Source organism: Canis lupus, chromosome 5 (genome assembly GCF_048164855.1).
Source record: "Canis lupus baileyi chromosome 5, mCanLup2.hap1, whole genome shotgun sequence".
NCBI lineage: Eukaryota > Metazoa > Chordata > Mammalia > Carnivora > Canidae > Canis > Canis lupus.
The window spans coordinates 29,249,387-29,267,126 of NC_132842.1; the positions used below are offsets into that span (position 1 = coordinate 29,249,387).

Genomic DNA, 17,740 nt, shown 5'->3' on the forward strand with positions numbered 1-17,740 from the left:
TGGGATGAAGTGGCCACTTTAACTGGCTCAGGGGGTCTTCTAACCAATTTTCATTGGCCTCATTGGTGTCCTTGGCTACCGGAGAATGGAGGTAGCATGCAATATATTTGATGTCTGGGTGGCTGAGCGGTTGAGCATCTGCTGCCTTTGGCTCTGGGAGTGATCCTGGGATCTAGAATCGAGTCCCACATGAGGCTCCCTGCATGGAGCCTGTTTCTCTCTCTGCCTAGGTCTTTGCCCCGCCCCCCATCTCTCATGAAAAAATAAATAAAAAATAAAATCTTAAGAAAACATAGAAAGCCAAAGACCTTTCAAGAAGTCCCATGGAAAAGCAAGGTGAAAGTAGGTTACTGAAACCGGAGAAATTTCACCATAGACCACGTTGAGCGTCTTTGTGGTGACGATGTGATAACCATTGTGCACTACGGCTTTCATGACTTCATTTCTTCATCTCATTAGGTACAAAAAATGAAACTCCCGCACTCCTCTCGTCACAAGGGCAAAGTTAGAGGTCTGAGTACCAAAAACAGAGAGACTCCACTACTCGGGAGGAACTAACTGTCAGGTGATGCATATCCAGGCCATCGAGTTAGGGATTAGGTGTTCTTTTGCATTTGCTTTTTGTTTTTGATGAACTAACGTTCTGAGCATGATAATGACTTAAAACTGGTAAACAAGCCTGGAGACGCAATGGCTGGCTGCAGCTCACGTCGCCAGGGCTCGGCTGGGGGAGAGGGAACACGCATTCTTTGGGTAAACAGGGGCGGTCCGGAAGTCCTGCGTGGGGAGCGCTCCTCTGCCCCCCGGATTCCGCGAGGCAGCGGGGTCTGGGATGCTCACCCCCTGGGTGTGCCCCACCCCGGGGGGACCCCAGCAGCCGGAGTGCGCGCAGCACCGGTGGCAGCCAAGCGGCATTCAGTGCCCTTCTGCTGCGGCGCGCTCTGGGTTTGGGCAGAGCTGGTGAGCCCGTGCAGGAGAAGGGCGCACGGGTCGCGTCTGCAGCCATGCAGGTCCTCTTGGCACGGGCTGGTCCCCCGCCTCCTTCGCTCCTTCCCTCCCGTCCAGACTGTGTTGAAGGAGCGAGGTGACCTGCGTGAATGACAGCCACCCAGACACCCAGGGCTAGAGCCCAGGAGCCTGTCTGGAGTCCACATTCTGGATTCCTCCTGGCCCTCGGAGCGTCCATCTCACTCAGTGTGGAGCGGTTTCGGGGCACGGAGGGAGGCAGTTCGGGGGAGCGCGCGAAAGGGTTAATGTGTAGGGACTGGGTGAGGTTAGTCTGAGGAGTCTCCGGCTTCAGCGAGCTGCAGGTGAAGGAGCTGGGGGTTCCAGCGTGGTGTCCCCCAGAGGAGGGGACCCTAAAGCTGGAGACGATGCAAACTGGGGCTGGAGTGTGAACTGTGTGAGCCCTCTGAAATTCCTGGGTCTCAGGTGGCACCGCAGAGAGGTGAGACAGTGCGGAGGGAGCCGTTCCCTACCTCTCCAAGCGCTCTCCAAGGTGTAAGGAAATCCCGTCTCCCCATCCTGGACGTGCGCAGGGTCTCACTGGGGCCAGCGCCCGCCGGGCATCCCCGAGCCCCATGCACCCTTCCTTGGAGGGACACTCGCTACCTCGTGCCCAGGCGAGAGCCCTTTCTCGCACGTCCCTCCTGCAGATCTTCTGGGCGAGCTCAGTCCCCGCCATCGGGGAGGGGACCCACCAGGTCAGGACCCCGGCGCTCCCGCGCGCAGTCAGACTCTGACCCCCGGACTCCATCCCCAGGTCGTCGCGGTGTCCCTGGCTCTTCCGAGGGAGCAGGGGCTCTCCTTGGGGGCAGGGGCTCACCAGCCAGAGAGCCCCCGGGGCCCGGAGGGCTCACTTGGGGCGCCAGGCCCCCGGGAAGGTGGGTGGAGTTGCCAGAGCGCGGGAGGCCCGGGGCGCACGGTCCTCCTAACCCCCTGAACCGGAGCAGGGGTGCAGCGACAGGGGTTCGTAGGCAAGGGATGCACGCGCAATTGGGAGACTCGGGGGTGGGGTGGGGAATTTTACAGCCTCTGGCAATAGAACAAAACCCCTGACCAAACGTGTCCGTATCTCTAGTTTCCTGGGAAATAAACTGCTGCCCCTGACAGCGTCTCCCCAGTACAGCGAGGCCCACCGATGTCAGTTCTCCCGTTTTTCTCACCAGGGCGTCGCCAGCTTTTCCGAACTGGGGACGTTTCGTTCAGTGTCCGCCTAGCCACAGCGCCTTAGGCCTGGGGTAGGTCCTCTGGGGGCCTCCCCCCAGGCCCCGGGCAGAGTGCCGGGGGGGGGGGGCACGCACGGGGGGAGCAGAGGGAGGTAACCCTGCCCGGCCTCCCGCGGCGCTGCCTCCCTTTCGCTGCAACAGTCTCCGAAGGCCACGTTTTTTTTTTTTTGTTGTTTTTTTTTGTTTTTTTTCTCGGGCAGGATTCTTTTCCCGCCCTACAATAGCCAGCGAGGGCCAGGTGCCCTCTCCGGGCGCCCAGGCCCTGGCACGACCCCCGGGAGACGCCGTGGCGACCCTCGTTCCCTGCGCCCTGCCCGGGGGGTGGGGGGGAGCAGCTCGCAGCTGCAAGCTCGCCCGAGCAGCCCCAACTTCATTTCCTCCCCCTAGGGGCACGTTTCCTCGAAAAACCTCTCTCTGGCCCCTTCCAGCCTTTCCCTGCGGGACCAGGAAAAGTCTGAATCTCCGTAGAAAAGATTCCATTTTAAGTGCCCAGGGCGGGGGTGGGGAGGAGAGAGCGCAGTGGGCGGGGCGGAGGCGGCGGAGAGGCTGCACTTTCTCTCCGCTCCCAACCAGCCTGCGGCGGATAAAGCGCAAGTTTGTGCACTGGGTGCTCGGAGGCGTCGCAAACCCGGGGAACAAAGTGTCCAGGGAGATGCGGAGTTGGCCCAGATTCCCCTTGCAGACGGGCTTGCGGAAACGCCTGTGATGGGAACTTTGTGCAGATCGTGTATGGAGGGAGCCGAGGGAAAGGAGGAGGGGGCAGTGGGAGCGTGAAATGTGCCTCTGTGTGTGTGTGTGTGTGTGTGTGTGTGTGTGTGTGTGTGTTGCGGAGGGGGGGGGGGCGTGCGCCCGGGCGCGGGGGCGGCACCGCGGGGCGCAGCCGGGACTCGCGAGCGTCCCGCAGCCCCATTGCTTTGAGCCGTTCCGCGAGCGCTGGAAAAGGTCGTTGAAGGAGTTCGCTGCACACACACAAAATAATAATCTTAAAAAAGAGTGCCGGGCATGCGCACAGAGAGGATGCCATATTGGAATGAGGCTGTAGTGGGAGTCGGAGGACCGGAGCGGGCGCGCAGGGGAGGCGGCGGGCGGGCAGCGAGCGAGGCGCAGCGAGCCGGGGCGAGGCCGAGCGAGCGAGGCCGGCGGGGCCCCCCCACCCCACCCCGGCGGCGCCCCGCGGCCCGGGCCCACCCCGAGGGGAGCCCCAACTTCACCAGGTAGGACGCCGCGCCGGCCGCTGTCCCCGCGCCCAGCCCGCCCGGCGAGCAGACCTCCGGCCCGCAGGTTGAGTGCCCTGGGCTGCTGCTTTTTTTTTTTTTTTTTTCCAGCTTCGAGGGGGTGAAAAAGGAGGGGGGAAGCTGCAGCCTGCCCGGGCGTGGGAGGCTTGAGGAGGGGGAGAAGCCAAAGACAAGCGCGGAGGGGAGAGAGCAGCGGCGCGCTGGAGCACAGCCCCAAACTCCGCTCTGCGCTCCGGCTTGTCATTTTTTCTTTTTTCTTTTTTTTTTTGCTTGCTTCTCCCGTTCCCCTCCCGACAGCCTCGTCCCCCGGCTGGGACCAGCCCGGCCTTGCGGGAGGCCGTCTGTAGTTGCAAAGTGTCCTCCTTCCCCGGGTGCGAGCGGTCCCCTCCCGCCGCCCACCTTCCTCGTTCGTGCGCTCGGGTTAGAGACGCAGCCGCCCTGGCCACCCCGCGCTCCGCGGTCTCTTCCTACCCGGGGTCTCTTTCTTTCCTTTCCTTTTCCTTCCTTCCTTCCTTCCTTCCTTCCTTCCTTCCTTCCTTCCTTCCTTCCTTCTCCTCCTCCTCCTCCTCCTTTCTTCTTCTTCTTCTTCTTCTTCTTCTTCTTCTTCTTCTTCTTCTTCATCTTTTTGGGGTGTCTGTGTGTGTGTTGGGGGCGGGGAGGGGCACACCGGCGGGGTGAGCCCTGGAGACCAGCCATCGAGGGTGTTAAACATCGTTTACACATTCGGAGTCGCCCTCTTGGAAACATTTGCCTGTGCAGCTGAAATGAAATTGTCAGTAGTAGTTTCGGAGCGTGCTCCGGCATGGATGATCTTTTTGTTCTTTTTTTTTTTTTTTTTTTTTTTTTGCTTTTGCTTTAAAGTAATATCCTGTCACTTGGGGCTTTCCTGTTGTCTACTCTCATATGACCTCCTTTCAAAATTGCTCATCTGATCTAGCTTGGGAGTTTATTTTTTTAAATGTGTATGTGGGTAAAAATCCGCCAAAAAAAAAAAAAAAAAGAAGAAAAGAGAAAGAAAAGAAAGAAAGAAAACAACTGTAGGAACTGGTTAGATATATTTATTGATTTTGGCCCGGGGCGGCGGGAGAGGCCAACCCGGGACCGCGGGGGCGGTGGGGGGGGGGGAATCCCTGGGGGGGGGGGAGGGAAGTGGTGGCTTCGCGGTGGCCGGACGCACGTCCAGAGCCCGATCCGTACTTGGGTTTTCTTGGAAGCGCTTGCAACTGCGGGGAAGGAGTATTTAGAAACCAGTTTCAATATGGCGGGCTAAGGTGGCTTCTAAAAACTGAAAATAAAGGTTTTGAGGTGGGAAAAAACCCCGCCGGAGTTGCCATGCCTTCCTTTCGACTCTCTTTGGCTGCTCCAGGAGCTGTTTTAGCGAATTAAGTGGGAAAAAAGAGACAGAATGAGCTGCCCTAGTTTTTTCCGTGTTTGGAGTCTGCGTGTCCAGTGCATTGCTAGGGGGGCAAGGGGGTGCCGCGGGTCCACACCAGGGCATGCAAACCCCACTGTTGGCTGCATGTGCCTTTTGGATCAGCGTGCAAGGCGGTGTGCGCGGTTGAGGGTGCGGTGGGGGGTGCCCAAGAGGTACGCCCCGAACGTCTGTGTGTGTGTGTGCGTCTTGGAACCAGACCCTGCCATGATTTGACGTGACAAACTGCTGACACGTAGTGTAAAATACATGAGGGGCAGAGGCAATGATTTATTCCGGCTTTCTTTGAGAGGAGCTCGCTCTGCGGGCTGGATTCCGTGCGGGTGAAGCCCGGGGTAGGCGGAGTGAGGAAGGAGGTCCTTCTTAAAAGGACTAACTGTCCAGGGTTTTGGGTGCAGTCGGGCTGCAGACGGGGTTTTGTGTGTGCGGCGTTGGGGAGGGGGGGCATGGGGAGGATGCAAGCGGCCGCGCAGAGAGGTGTGGGCGCGCCGACCTCGGCTGCAAAGTGTGCCAGGGTCGAAGCGAGGAGTTGCTTTTGGAGTTGAGCTCCGGGGAAGGTGGGGGATGGGAGGAGTGTTCTCGGAAGAAAGTGTCCCTTGCGCAGGTCCAGCTGGAGAAGGCTGGGTCTGAGCGGGGCGTCCTCTGGCCGAGGCGGGCACGCGGGGGCGCGCGGTGGCATTGGGGTGCGAGTGGTGCCCGGCATCTGGGGCCGGGAGGGTCTGCGGCTGCAGTTTGGGGGCAAAGTCGGAGCCTGTAAGGGGAGTCCGAGGGGAAGCAAGCAAAACCCGAGCTCTCTAAGCTAGGAACGGGGATCTCCAACAGGGGTCGCCAGTGGCCAGGACGCAGCCGCCGAGCGGAGGTCGCGCGGGAGGGACCCAGGGGACAGGGGCTGTGCGGCGCCCGTGCGCGGTCCCCCGGCCCTGGAGAGGGCAGGTCCTGGGCACCTCCTCTGGGCCCGCCAACGTGACGGTGCCTTGGCCAGGTGCGCCGAGACGTGGTTAAGTCCTCGGGGCGAAAAAGACAGTGTTGGCTAGGGCTCTAGTTAGCGCAGTAACAGGGGGCTCGGAGGGGCGAGCCAGAGGGTCGGCTCGTCGTCCGCCCTTAGACGCGCGCCGCGCTGTCGGAGAGGCCTGCCCGCCGCAGGGCCCCTCGGGTGGGGGCGCAGGGGACGCGACCCTGGGATCCGAGACCCCGCGGCCGATTCCCCCTCCCACCTGGGCGGCGGGGCTGAGGGATGCGCGACCCTCCTGCCGGGACGCGGGGGGCCCCCCAGGCTGGGCGCGCGGCGCGTCCCCGACCCTCGCTGCGCGCGCGCGGCCGGCGCGTCCTCCCCGGGGGCCCGCTCTCCCGTGGGCTTCGCCCCAGTGGAAACCAGCCTAAAATGGCTCTGTGCTCGTAAACTGCAGTTTCAGCCGGGAACCCCTCCCCTCGTCCTCCTGACGTCGCCGCTGACAAGCGCACAATTCACTCCCAACGCCCCGAAACCCGCGGTTTTGCACCGAGCTGTGCGGTGGACGCGAATATACAACCGATTACAAAGAACATTCCTCAGGAGCCTCGCGGGGCCCGAGTTTGTGGGAAGGAGCGGGAGGAGGGAGGGACCGAGACGCGGCGGGAGCCCGGCCGACCACCGCCCCGGAACCGGGGCCCGGGCTGGGGCCCTTTCCGCGTAAAGACGGCGAGGGAGGTGCCCGGGGGACGCGGACCGTGGCCGTGCGCAGCGCCGCGGTCGCCACTGCCGGGGGGCGGGGGCGGGGGCGGGGGGGGCGCTCGGCTCGGCGGGGTCGGGGCCCGGGAGCGCGGACGCCGCGCCGGCAAGCCCTGGAGAAGACCGTCCCCAAACTTCTGGAGACCCGCTTGCAGTTTCGCTTTCGGAATTTTCGGGATCTTCGGGTTTCCAGAGTTGGGTGGCATTCCGGGAATTGCAGGGCGCCAGGCGCGGGCCGTGCGGATGCTCGGGGCGGACTCCTCACCACCCCCCGCGCCCCCTCGCTTGCGCCCCCGGACCCCGCGCGCGCGCGCTCCAGGGTTTGGGGCTCCCAGCCCCGCGCGCGCAGCGAGAGCCCCGGCCGCGGAGAGCGCCCGCCCCGGCGGATCCCAGCCCACTGGTGGGAGTCCGCGTTCCACCAGGGCAGACCCTTCCCCGAATCCGGATCCATCGCCGCTGCCCTCCAGTTTTCCCTCACCCCTCCACCCCCCACACCGAGGCCGAGCGACCTGGGGGACCGATTGGCGTGTCTACACCAAGCCCGTGGATCCAGGTTTCACCAGGTCGGAGAAAACGCGACAACAGGCTTACATTTTGGCACCGCGTTCTGGGGGAGGCCAGGTTGGGGGTGGGGAGGGAGGTGGAGCGGGTGCAGAGGCGGAGGGGAGAGGCCTTGGTGTCCAGAAGGAATTGTTGCCCAGGCTCTCCCTTGCAGATAGGAGATCTGCTACTTTCTCCCTAGTAAGCATTAAATTGGCACACACGCTGCTTCCTCCCTTCCATAAATAAATATTGCCTCAGATCCTTATCTTAGCTTGGCGCTGGGACCAAGCTGCCTGCCTTGGAGGGGGTGAGGGGCACACCCGTGCACACACCAGGAACCCTCCACCCCCTGACCCAAGCTTTTGCTCTGCAGAGGACCCATTCCCCTGACGGTGTAAACCACTGCCCGGTGGCAGGGTGATTGATCCAGCAGCCCCCACCCTAGAGAAGAGTGCACCCAGCCACCGTTTGCTGTAACTGTTGTTGAAGAAGTGCCAGCTGAGACTTGGAGGGCTGAGAAGTGTTTCCTATCTCTCATCTCTCATTTCCCATTAGGATTCCAGCGCCTTGAACCTCAAACAGGTCATTCCACTGGGACCTCAATATCACTAATGATGGGAGTCATTGATTCATGTTTTCTTGCAGAAATCGTGGACAATTTTTTTTAAAACCTTGCTAGGTATGAATACCTAGGTTCATGATTCTTGCTTAAAAACAAAGCAACCAACCAGAATAAGTTCCTGAAGAAAGAGGAGAGCCTTGGTGATCTCAGGATTGGCCTCTCTATTCATACCCTTTTTATCATAAAACCTTCCTTTGTTGTCCTGGGAGTATTGAATGTTTATCACATCTCAACTCTAGCTGAGGTGGCACATGCCAGTGCCCACAAAGGACTTGCCACCTCTGAGAGGTGCTGAGTGGTGGAAACATTGCTCTGAGCGGTAAGAAGGTTCTGTTTAATTGGTATAGGGCACTTTTGGGGTTGAAGAAGTCCATGCAATGGACATGCACACTCTGCAGGGCCTATACTTAGACCTAAAAGTTTTTGTTGGAATATCAAAGCAAAAGAGTTCTCTTCCTCCTTGTCGTCCTTTTTCTTCTTAATTTGTACGGAAATGGTCCACTCTAGCATTTTGAATCACCTCTAGTTCTAGTGTTCTAGGTTTGGACATTTCTCTTTCAGTGTTTCACTATTGGGAACTTTTAGAGTCCATCCAACAGTATAGTGGTCATAAAGAAGAGTTTGTAAAAGGTTCTTGTACCAAAATGAAATTAGGATATGTAATTCAAGGCATATTTTGTGTTTTCTCCCCCCCGCCCCATTGTTCTTATGTCTGCATTGTCCCAGTACTAATTTATTGTCCCTATGGAAACAAAATGTGGAAAAAAAATAGGGAAATTATACTAGTTGTAACAAATCAACCTGTGCAATTATGGTGACCTGGCATCTGACCACCTGATTTGGTAAGGAAGATTCCTGGCAGAGGAGAGGACAGAACCAGAAGGCCTCTGGGTTCTACTTCAGAGATATTTCTATCCAGCTGTGTGACCTTGGACCACTTAGGGCATTTCCCTGAGCCTCAGCTTCCTTATCTGCAAAATGAGTGCATCAAACTTGAGTCTTAGAGAGCTTTTGTTTGGAGGAAAGAAATCAGTAATTCAACACATCTTTGTAGGCATGCTCAAGTGATGCCTCTTTCAGACCGGTGCCTGCAAAGTATAGTGAAAGCACTACAGGCCTTGGTGACCATGGCTCAAGGAGAGGTTTATGAAAGCAGTTGGTGGGTTGTAGCTCACTGTGCGGGGTCAAGTGCTGTCTTTGCTGAGGAAAGAAAGTCCACAAGAGGGCATGTCTCATTCATGCCCTGGTCAAGGTGAGATGAAGAGATGGAGGTACACACAAATGTAGCCTTCGAATGTAATCTTTTAATTTTCTTTTTTAAAGATTTATCTCTTTATTTTATTTTTTAAAAGATTTTATTGAGAGACACATGAGAGAGAGAGAATGAGAGAGGCAGAGGCACAGGCAGAGTGAGAAGCAGGCTCCATGCAGGGAGCCTGATGTGGGACTCGATCCTTGGTCTCCAGGATCAGGCTCTGGGCTGAAGGCTGCGCTAAACTGCTGAGCCACCCAGGCTGCCCTATTTATTTTAGAGAGAGAGAGAGAGAGAGAGCATGAGTGGGAGGGGCAGAGGGAACATGAGAGAGAATCTCAACTAGACTCCTCACTGAGTGGGACTTGATCCCAGGACCCTGAGATCATGACTTGAACCAAAACTGAGACTTGGATGCACAACTGACAGAGCCACCCAGGGGCCCCAGCCTTCATATAGCATTGATAACAGCATGGGCTAGACTAAGTCATTGGGGTTTTGAATACATGTCATAAAGAAGAACCTGATTGGAGTAATTCCTAGGACTAGAAGGTACCATTCCACACAGTCCTCTGTACCCCACCATTGCAGACTGCATGAGTGCTTGGACCTCATTTGCTAGTATTTACAGTGTGGGTGGGTGACTGTGGCCCCCTGGGAGCCTAGTGAATGAAAGAACTAGATCTGATGCTGCATTTTCCATTCCTTTCTTTAAGTTGGGCCACTAGGCAGTGCACTTGACTCTTGAACAACACAGGGGTTAGGGGAAACTAGTCCCCCAACCCCCAGTCCAAAATCCCTGTGTCACTTGGCTCCCCAAAAGTTCAACTACTAATAGTCTACTGTTGACCAGAAGCCTTACTGATAACGTGAACAGTTGATTAATACATATTTTATATTTGTTTTATGTGTTGTATTTTTATAATGAACTAGATAAAAGAAAATTATTATTAAGAAAACCCTAAGAAGAGAAAATATATTGACAGTAGTGTATTTAGAAAAAAAAAATCCTGTGTGTTGGCGGACTTAGAGGTCAAACTTGTATTCAGGAGTCAGCTGTACTTCCTCTCTTTGTAAGACTAGAAATGGCCTGGACAACTCATAAGAAAAATGATTTTGTTGGCTAAAACAAGTGCTGGCTGTGTTGAAGTCAGTGCAAATGAGATAGGACTGTATCTTATAAATAAGGGAAGGTATTTAATTTAGCGCTTACAGTACCATAAGGGATGTTATACGATTCCTATAAAGTTACTGAACAAAATTCTGAAGCATGGGTTTTACACGGTCATTTAAGTGGTGCTGTGATGAAAAGATGCCATCTTCACACTCCCCAGGGGTTAGCCCTTAGTGAATTTTAAAAATGATTATGTTTCACCATATATTGATAGTTAGGGTCCCCTGTGTTCTCAGAAGATGACATTCACTAATCAAAAAGTTTTATTTTGGGGACACCTGGGTGGCTCAGTGGTTGAGCATCTGCCTTTGGCTCAGGTCATGATCCCGGGGTTCTGGGATTGAGTCCTGTATTGGGCACCCCGCAGGGAGCCTGCTTCTCCCTCTGCCTATGTCTCTGCCTCTCTCTCTGGGTCTCTCATGAATAAATAAGTAAAATCTTAAAAAACAAACAAACAAACAAAAAGAACCCAAAAAGTTTTACTTTTTTTGTCACTTCACTTTCCATTCTTGTGATGAGATAGATGTCTTTGACACTGATTTAACAAAGAATCCATTGTGCTTTCCTGTTTTTTTTCTTTCTGATTTTCTTTTTTTAACTTTTTTTTTTGAGAATTAACTTCTCTTTTTTTTTCTTAATTTATTTATTTATTTATTTATGATAGTCACAGAGAGAGAGAGAGAGAGGCAGAGACACAGGCAGAGGGAGGAGCAGGCTCCATGCGCCGGGAGCCCGACGTGGGATTCGATCCCGGGTCTCCAGGATCACGCCCTGGGCCAAGGGAAGGCGCCAAACCGCTGCGCCACCCAGGGATCCCTCTTTCTGATTTTCTTAAAAACAGAAATGACACATCATTTGCGGTAGATACAGCGCTTGTGAGAGCATATGGTGAGATCTGTAGAGTAAGGCTAATAGAAGACCGCTTTGGAGCTGGTGGGACAGGGGAATATGGATCAGATTTTTATACTGTGTTTTTTTTTCACCCTGAAGTTTTATTGGCTGAGACAAAATAATATTTTATTATTACTATTTTTTAATGTTTTAAAGTAATCTCTACACCCAACCTGGGGATCAGACTCATGATCCCAAGACTAAAGGTCACTCTACCGACTGAGTCAGCCAGGCACCCCGAAAAAAATCATCTTCTAAAAAATTATTAAGATGTACTCTATCTACTTTCTCCTAAATTTAGCATTTTTTTCCCCATTTCAGTTAAAACTGAGGTATTAACTGCATCCCTTAAGGTATAATACAAGAGTCTGAAATTCCAAGTGCAAGTTCCCATCAAGTCTCATTTTAAATATAATTTAAATAGGTTCTCTTTTAAAAACTGGACATTTGGATCTGTAGGTCCAGGGATTAATGATGAAAGGATTGTGGAATTAGTAAGATTTGGAGTTAGCGGTTTACCGCAGATAATGTTAAAAATTGTATTTTTGCTTATGGCTTTGTATTTATATATCATCTGTTTTATGGGACTATCACCTCAGTTTACAGATGAGCCTGAGTAACTTGCCAGCAAGTTAGAGTAAGAAAGAAAGTGAGGATTTGAATCCGAGTCTTACATTGTCTTGAAACTGTACTTATTATATATTGTATACTGATTATTTACTCCGTGTGAGACACTGAGCCTAACACTTTAAATGTGTTAGCTTATTTAATCTTCACAGGTGAGTGCTATTATCTTTATTGATGAGATTGAGTCTTTGGAGAAAGGTTATTACAGCATCATATAAATAGTTTTTTTTTTTTCTTGTACTTGATTTGAAATGCAGGAAGACTAGAGCATTTTCTGTTTGCAGTTATTTCCGATGGTCAGAGGAGAGCAAAGCCTTTAGATGGAGCAAAACCTCTGTTTTTAAATGTAGAAGTGAAAATAGTCAGTGTCCTGGGTTGGGGTAGAATGTTGCTTCCTGTCCTGTGAATTGGCCATCATATGTATTTTTTAAGATTTTATTTATTTATTTATGAGAGACACAGAGAGAGAGAGAGAGAGAGGCAGAGACATAGGCAGAGGGAGAAGCAGGCTCCCTGAGGGGGGCCTGATGCGTGACTCGATCCCAGGACCCCGTGATCATGACCTGAGCTGAGCCAAAGGCAGATACTCAACCACTGATCCACCCAGACATCCTGGCCTTTACAGTTTTGAAAAGTGTCACATTTCTGAAATTTCAGCTTAATTAAAAGATAATTGGTTTTCATACACATCAGATTCCTTTCTTCTTTCTTCTCTGAAAAATCTTCCCACACTAAGGTACGTGAGAGTAAATTGAAAAATTCTCAAGTAGTGTGAGAAGTGGAGAGTGGAACTCTGGAGAACCCTGCGACAGTTGGGGAGGAGAGCTAGAATGTTCCCCCCTAAGTCGTGTTGGCCACCGATGAGCATCTTCTTCCAGATTGAATTTGAGATTTTGGTCTTTATCACATTATTTTTCTCTCCTGTAGAAAACCAAAGTTAGAACTTGAGAGTGGCTCCATGTGTGTGAGGCCCGGGTTGAGCACCGTCTTTCTTGTGCCCAGTCTGGTCTTATCAGGGGCTGGTGCATCCCACATGTGCTGGGGGTGACCTCAGGCTCGAAGCTGCCTGTCAAAGCTTCTTTACACTATACAAGCACAGATTAATTTCACTTCCCTTAAAGCTCGGGGGAAAAATGTCAAGTTTGGTCAAATCAAAGTAGCAGGATTTTTATGGAATTTGAGTCTTGGTGTTATTTTATTAAGTGCACTAAAGGTAGATAACCTACAGTCTAGGTTAGTGTGAACCAGTCCTGGGGATTCAGAACCCCTGGTCTGGCTCTGAGGGTTTGTGTGTGTGTGTGTGTGTGTGTGTGTTACGTGTGACCTTGGCTAAGTCTTCTTTCCTTTAATCCTCCCTCTGCTTCTAGTTTTTGATTTTTCCTACAGCGAATGGAAGACAGAATTCTTGCTAGGCACAAATATATTTTACAAACCAAGCTTTATAAAGGTAAAAGCCAGGTTTACAGATTTGTGACAAAAACGCTCTTTCGTTAGAGGAAAAAACATCTCTCCTGAATCTTTCGTAAGGGACATACTTCACTGTTGCAAAGGATGCTTTTGCTCTTTAGCCGTTTTACTTCCTACCTCTATGTTGGAAAGGGTGTTTCCTTCTGGGTGATTTAAAAAACAAAAAACAAAACACTATTTGGTAGTAGTCCTCTTGAATATACAATCGTAGTCATCTTATCTATGTGCTTGGGACAAATACTCACTGGGCATGCGAGAGAAGAGGGGATGGATCTATCATTTGATAGAAATGATGCCCTGGACACCTGGGGGGGCTCAGGGGTTGAGCGTCTGCCTTCGGCTCAGGGCGTGACCCGGGGTCTTGGGATCGAGTCCTGCATCGGGCTCCCCTCCTTCTCCCTCTGCCTGTGTCTCTGCCTCTCTCTGTGTCTCTCATGAATAAATAACTTAAAAAAGAAATGATGCTGAGTGGTACATGGCGTAGGTCAAGCATCTTTAATGAAAAAGGTCAGGGATCCCTAAGAGAATGTTCCAAACGGGCTTCCAGTTGATACTCCTGTTGAAAGAGATGCATTGCTTCTCCAGCACTATGGAGAGCTTGCAGAAATTCTGTTCCACACAATGCGTGGAGCTACGGACAGAGAAAGTCAAGGGGGATGGGAGGCAAAGCAACCTGCCAGCATTTCAGTGGGATCGTTATCATGTTTGCATTTATTCCCACTCAGAAGACACTGGCTTTGCCTTTTGAAGGGGGGAGAAGTGGGAGAGAGGAGCCTTAGAATGGAGGTTCCTGGGGAGGAAGATGAGGAATGTTCGGAGGTTGTTGACCTGCACAGTGTGAGCAGGACAGAAGCCATTAACGTGACAGGAAGTCCAGAGGGCAAACATGTACTCTTCCGGGAAGCCTTCTTGGCTTAGGCATTAATATCCTTGTTGATACTGACTAAGTGAGCTAGACTTCTTCCTCTTTAATCATACTTACTCTTTCGTGGTTATGATGTTTTATTTGTAAACGGACGAACAGCACATGTGAAGTCACTACTCCAGCCCTGGCTGTGTGTTGAAGGCTGGAGGTTGGATCCCTTTTTTTGCTCATTTTTGCTCAGCATGGTTTGCCACGATGGATACTGACAGGACAGCCTGATTCTGGCCGTTGAACATGTCTTCATTCTACATGTTTTGTCTTTGTTTGTATTACTTGCAGATCTCAGCCTTCACTTCCCATGTGGCCTCGTTACGCGGAGGCTTTTAAAGTCTGAGTGTGTAAAAGAAGTGTGTTTGAGAGGCTTACTTCTCAACTTTTTGGATTTTTTTGTGTGTGTTTTGGGGTGTTTTGGGGGGGTGGGGTTGGGGTGGGAGTGATTTTTTTCAGGTGGTTATTTGGTGGCAGGTGAGATTCTTTAGGAGTCAGTGTTTTATTCAGGCATTTCCAAGGACAGGGCTTTCCTAGCTGAGTGGGACTCTGGGAGGAGGCCGTAGCCAGGCCCATAATTTTGCAAGAAGCATTAACATCAGTGTCCTAATCAAACAGAATGCTGCGGGTAATGTTTGGTATTGAAGCTGACAGTTTCTGAGATCCTCCAAGGCCTCAATGTCCTGGTGCATGTAACCCCTGCCAAATGTGCTCCCCTGAAGTCAGGTAAGGAGAGGTGACATCGCCTAGTCTGTTCTCTAGCAGGGAAAATTAGCTAGCTCTGGAATCCAACCCAGCAGTCATGGTTCTACACGTGGAGGAGGCAGGATGGCTCCACATGGAGTAGCAGAGGGCCCTGGGAGCCTCCTCTTGGCCCTTGTCATTCACTGTCTTTAAAACTTTAACATAAATATGCTTTATGCTTCCTAGCTAGCTGCAAAATGCAGGACACCTTTCATCCCTCTCCAGCTACAAATGTCAGTGCCTTAATGTAGTTTATCAGATTAAGCCTTGGAGTACCCTGCTGGGCATTTAGGTCCTGGCCCACCTGTTGTTATGAAAGGTTTTGGGGATCCAGCTCAGACTATGGATGATACTATTTCCCTTTCTGAGTCTCTTATTCCATTGGAGGGGATGCTGTATTACTCTTTCCTTCCATATATGCTTAGTTTTAACAAGGAAGGTCGGTGAAAACTGAGATTCCCTGAAATGTGTGCCTTGGGAGGCTAGGCTTTTTAGGAGTAGTCTCTGTGTTTTGCAGAGGAGAACAGTGTAGTTCCTGTGTTTTGCAGAGAACAGTGTAGCGGTTAGAAGGCCAAGAGTACATTCTGGTCCGTGATAGTTACATTGCAGTGTAAAGCCCAGATCTGCTACTCCTGCAGGGTTCATCACACTCCCCATGTTCTGTACTAACCAGGGTAAATCAGAGTGTTGTTACTGACTTTGCATAACGATATGCAGTTGGACTCTGCTGAAGTAAACTTCCTTCATGCATTTAAATGATATGATTTATAAAATTTGATTTATGCCCAATTTTATGGTTATTTGTATGGCTTTAAGTAAACACCTGAAATGCTCTTTAGTTGGTTTATGAATCCCCACGGAGTTTGCAAAGCTCTCCAGGATGGCTTCTAGGAGATGCCGCTTTAGACATTTTGAAGTGTGTGGTGTCTCTCAAGCATCCTTGCTGTGCATCTGTGATGCTTGAAGTGATCGATACATAAAACCCCCTCAGAAAATTAGGCACTGATTATTAGACATTATCTATGCACCTCTAGCTTACAGAGGATCCCTTGTAAGAATCCTTTGCTTTTTGAGTTCTCGTGATCGACCATATGTACTGTACTAGTTCACTGACTTACACACAGAGGTGTATCATGTGACAGACAGAAGCTCCTGTAAGGTATGGGGATGCTTTAGCTTTGTTAGAGACTTGGATGGATGTTCTCATTCATTCCAGTCTTTGTAGGTGACAGGGAAACACCTGGCTTTGTTTAAGATGTCCATACCGAGCGGGACAAAGTCTGTGCTAAATTTAAAACTCATGCTTTATTACGGTAAGGCCCCCTCCAGGCTCTTCTGTGTCAAGTATCTAATATCAGTTCTATGCTCATGTAAGGATGGTATATATATATATTTTTTTACCTTTATGGCTTGGAAGCAAATTTCTGGTGCAAGAAACCATTTATCCCCACTTTGACACAAAGACCAATTGCATAGTAGATTCTGTTGGGTATTTCAAGCCCCATCCTTCTTTAGAGCAAGTAAGTAGTTAACGGTACCCAAGTAATTTGTAGGTAAATAGTCAGTGCGTACGTGAACTTCTGAGATGGTGCACAGCTTGTGTGCCCTTTGCCTGTTGGTAGCTAGGGAGGCTGCAGTTTTTCTCATGTTGCACCTGCCTTTTGGGAAGCGCCGATTTCGTTCACCTTCCACTCTCGAGTAATATGTGCCGTTTGATTGGGAGGTTAAGAGGTGAAAGTTAAAACCGTGAATTAGAAGACACGACATGTTCTTGTGGGGACCGAAGGCTGCCGCCAACCCTGGTGTTTACTCCTGGAGTACCCATCATCCGCCATGTATCTTATTTCCCGGGACGGAGGTATGAATCTGATTGTAAAAAAAATTAGCATTTCTTAGTCTGGGGCAGCAATTTGTGTCAGATTTCAATCTATTTAGAGTGAAAACCAACGAAGCCTGGTTGAAAAATGGCGAGTAAATTGCTGTCCTAGTCAAGGTAAATCAAGCTCTGAGCATATGGCTGGTAGCAGAATTCCATGAAGCTGCTGCCCCCAAGAATCAGTTCATCTCATTTGATGATGGAATCAGGCAGGACCTGTCTCTTCTTCGAAAAGCTGAGTGTTGGCTGTTAAGAGGAGGGGATGGGCGCAGTCAGGTGTTATTAGCAGGGTGATCTGGGTGACAGGGTGGGTATAAATATAGAAGGAAGCTGTCCTCCATAATAGCACCTGGCACTTCACATGGCTTTTCTTCTTCAAAGCCATTTACACGTGTGGTTCTTGTAGATACTCTCATGACCCTGGGCTGTTATTTGCATGTTGCTTCTTTCAAAGGTTGGAAGCAGTGATTTTCAGAGATCAGATCTGGGACAAAAATTAGGTTGTGCATCCTTCAAAATCCTCTGATATTTTCCCGCTTTATCTGAAATATTTTGTTTGAAATATTTTGAAAGGTCTGAGCTCAGGCTAGGTGTCCTGTGCTCATTTTGAGATTCCCGGAGTATGAAATGGGGCCGTTTTCTTTGCGATCTAGGCATGCTGGATATCCATGGGCAGCTAGAGCATGTCTGGAATTCCATAAGCTTTGAGTTTAGACTTTCACATTTTATTTTCTATCTGGAAAAGGTTCTCTTTTCTGAGTCATGTGAAGCAATGAACAACTGTGGAAACCTCCTCCCGTTTCGGAGTAGCAAGCGTGAAATTATGAGTATGTTAATTAGTTACATTGCACCTTTCTCGAACTACTTTAAGGCAGGTCTCTTTGAAAAGTCTGGGTAACTGGTAGCTTTAAAAGAAATGTGACATTTCTTTTATCGCCAATATAATGCAGTTCACTAAAGTGAGCCCTTGTGAGTTGCAAGCCTTTGGAGGCAGCCTCCTGACCACAATAAAAAAGCTTCGTGTTTTC

At 51.0% G+C, this 17,740-nt stretch overlaps 1 protein-coding gene across 4 annotated transcripts in view; it reads left to right on the plus strand.

Annotated features, from left to right (window-relative positions):
- The first annotated feature begins 2,782 nt into the window (after positions 1-2,782).
- The window catches only part of SFMBT2 (Scm like with four mbt domains 2), a 217,213-nt gene continuing 202,255 nt past the window's right edge, over positions 2,783-17,740 (plus strand). Inside the window, exon 1 of one of the 4 annotated variants that reach the window (XM_072825889.1) lies at positions 2,783-2,955. The gene's annotated coding sequence lies outside the window, so the exon portion shown is untranslated. Of the gene's footprint in view, positions 2,956-3,315; positions 3,443-6,936; positions 7,167-17,740 lie in introns of those variants that run through there. The other 3 variants (XM_072825886.1, XM_072825887.1, XM_072825888.1) reach the window with 3 other exon arrangements.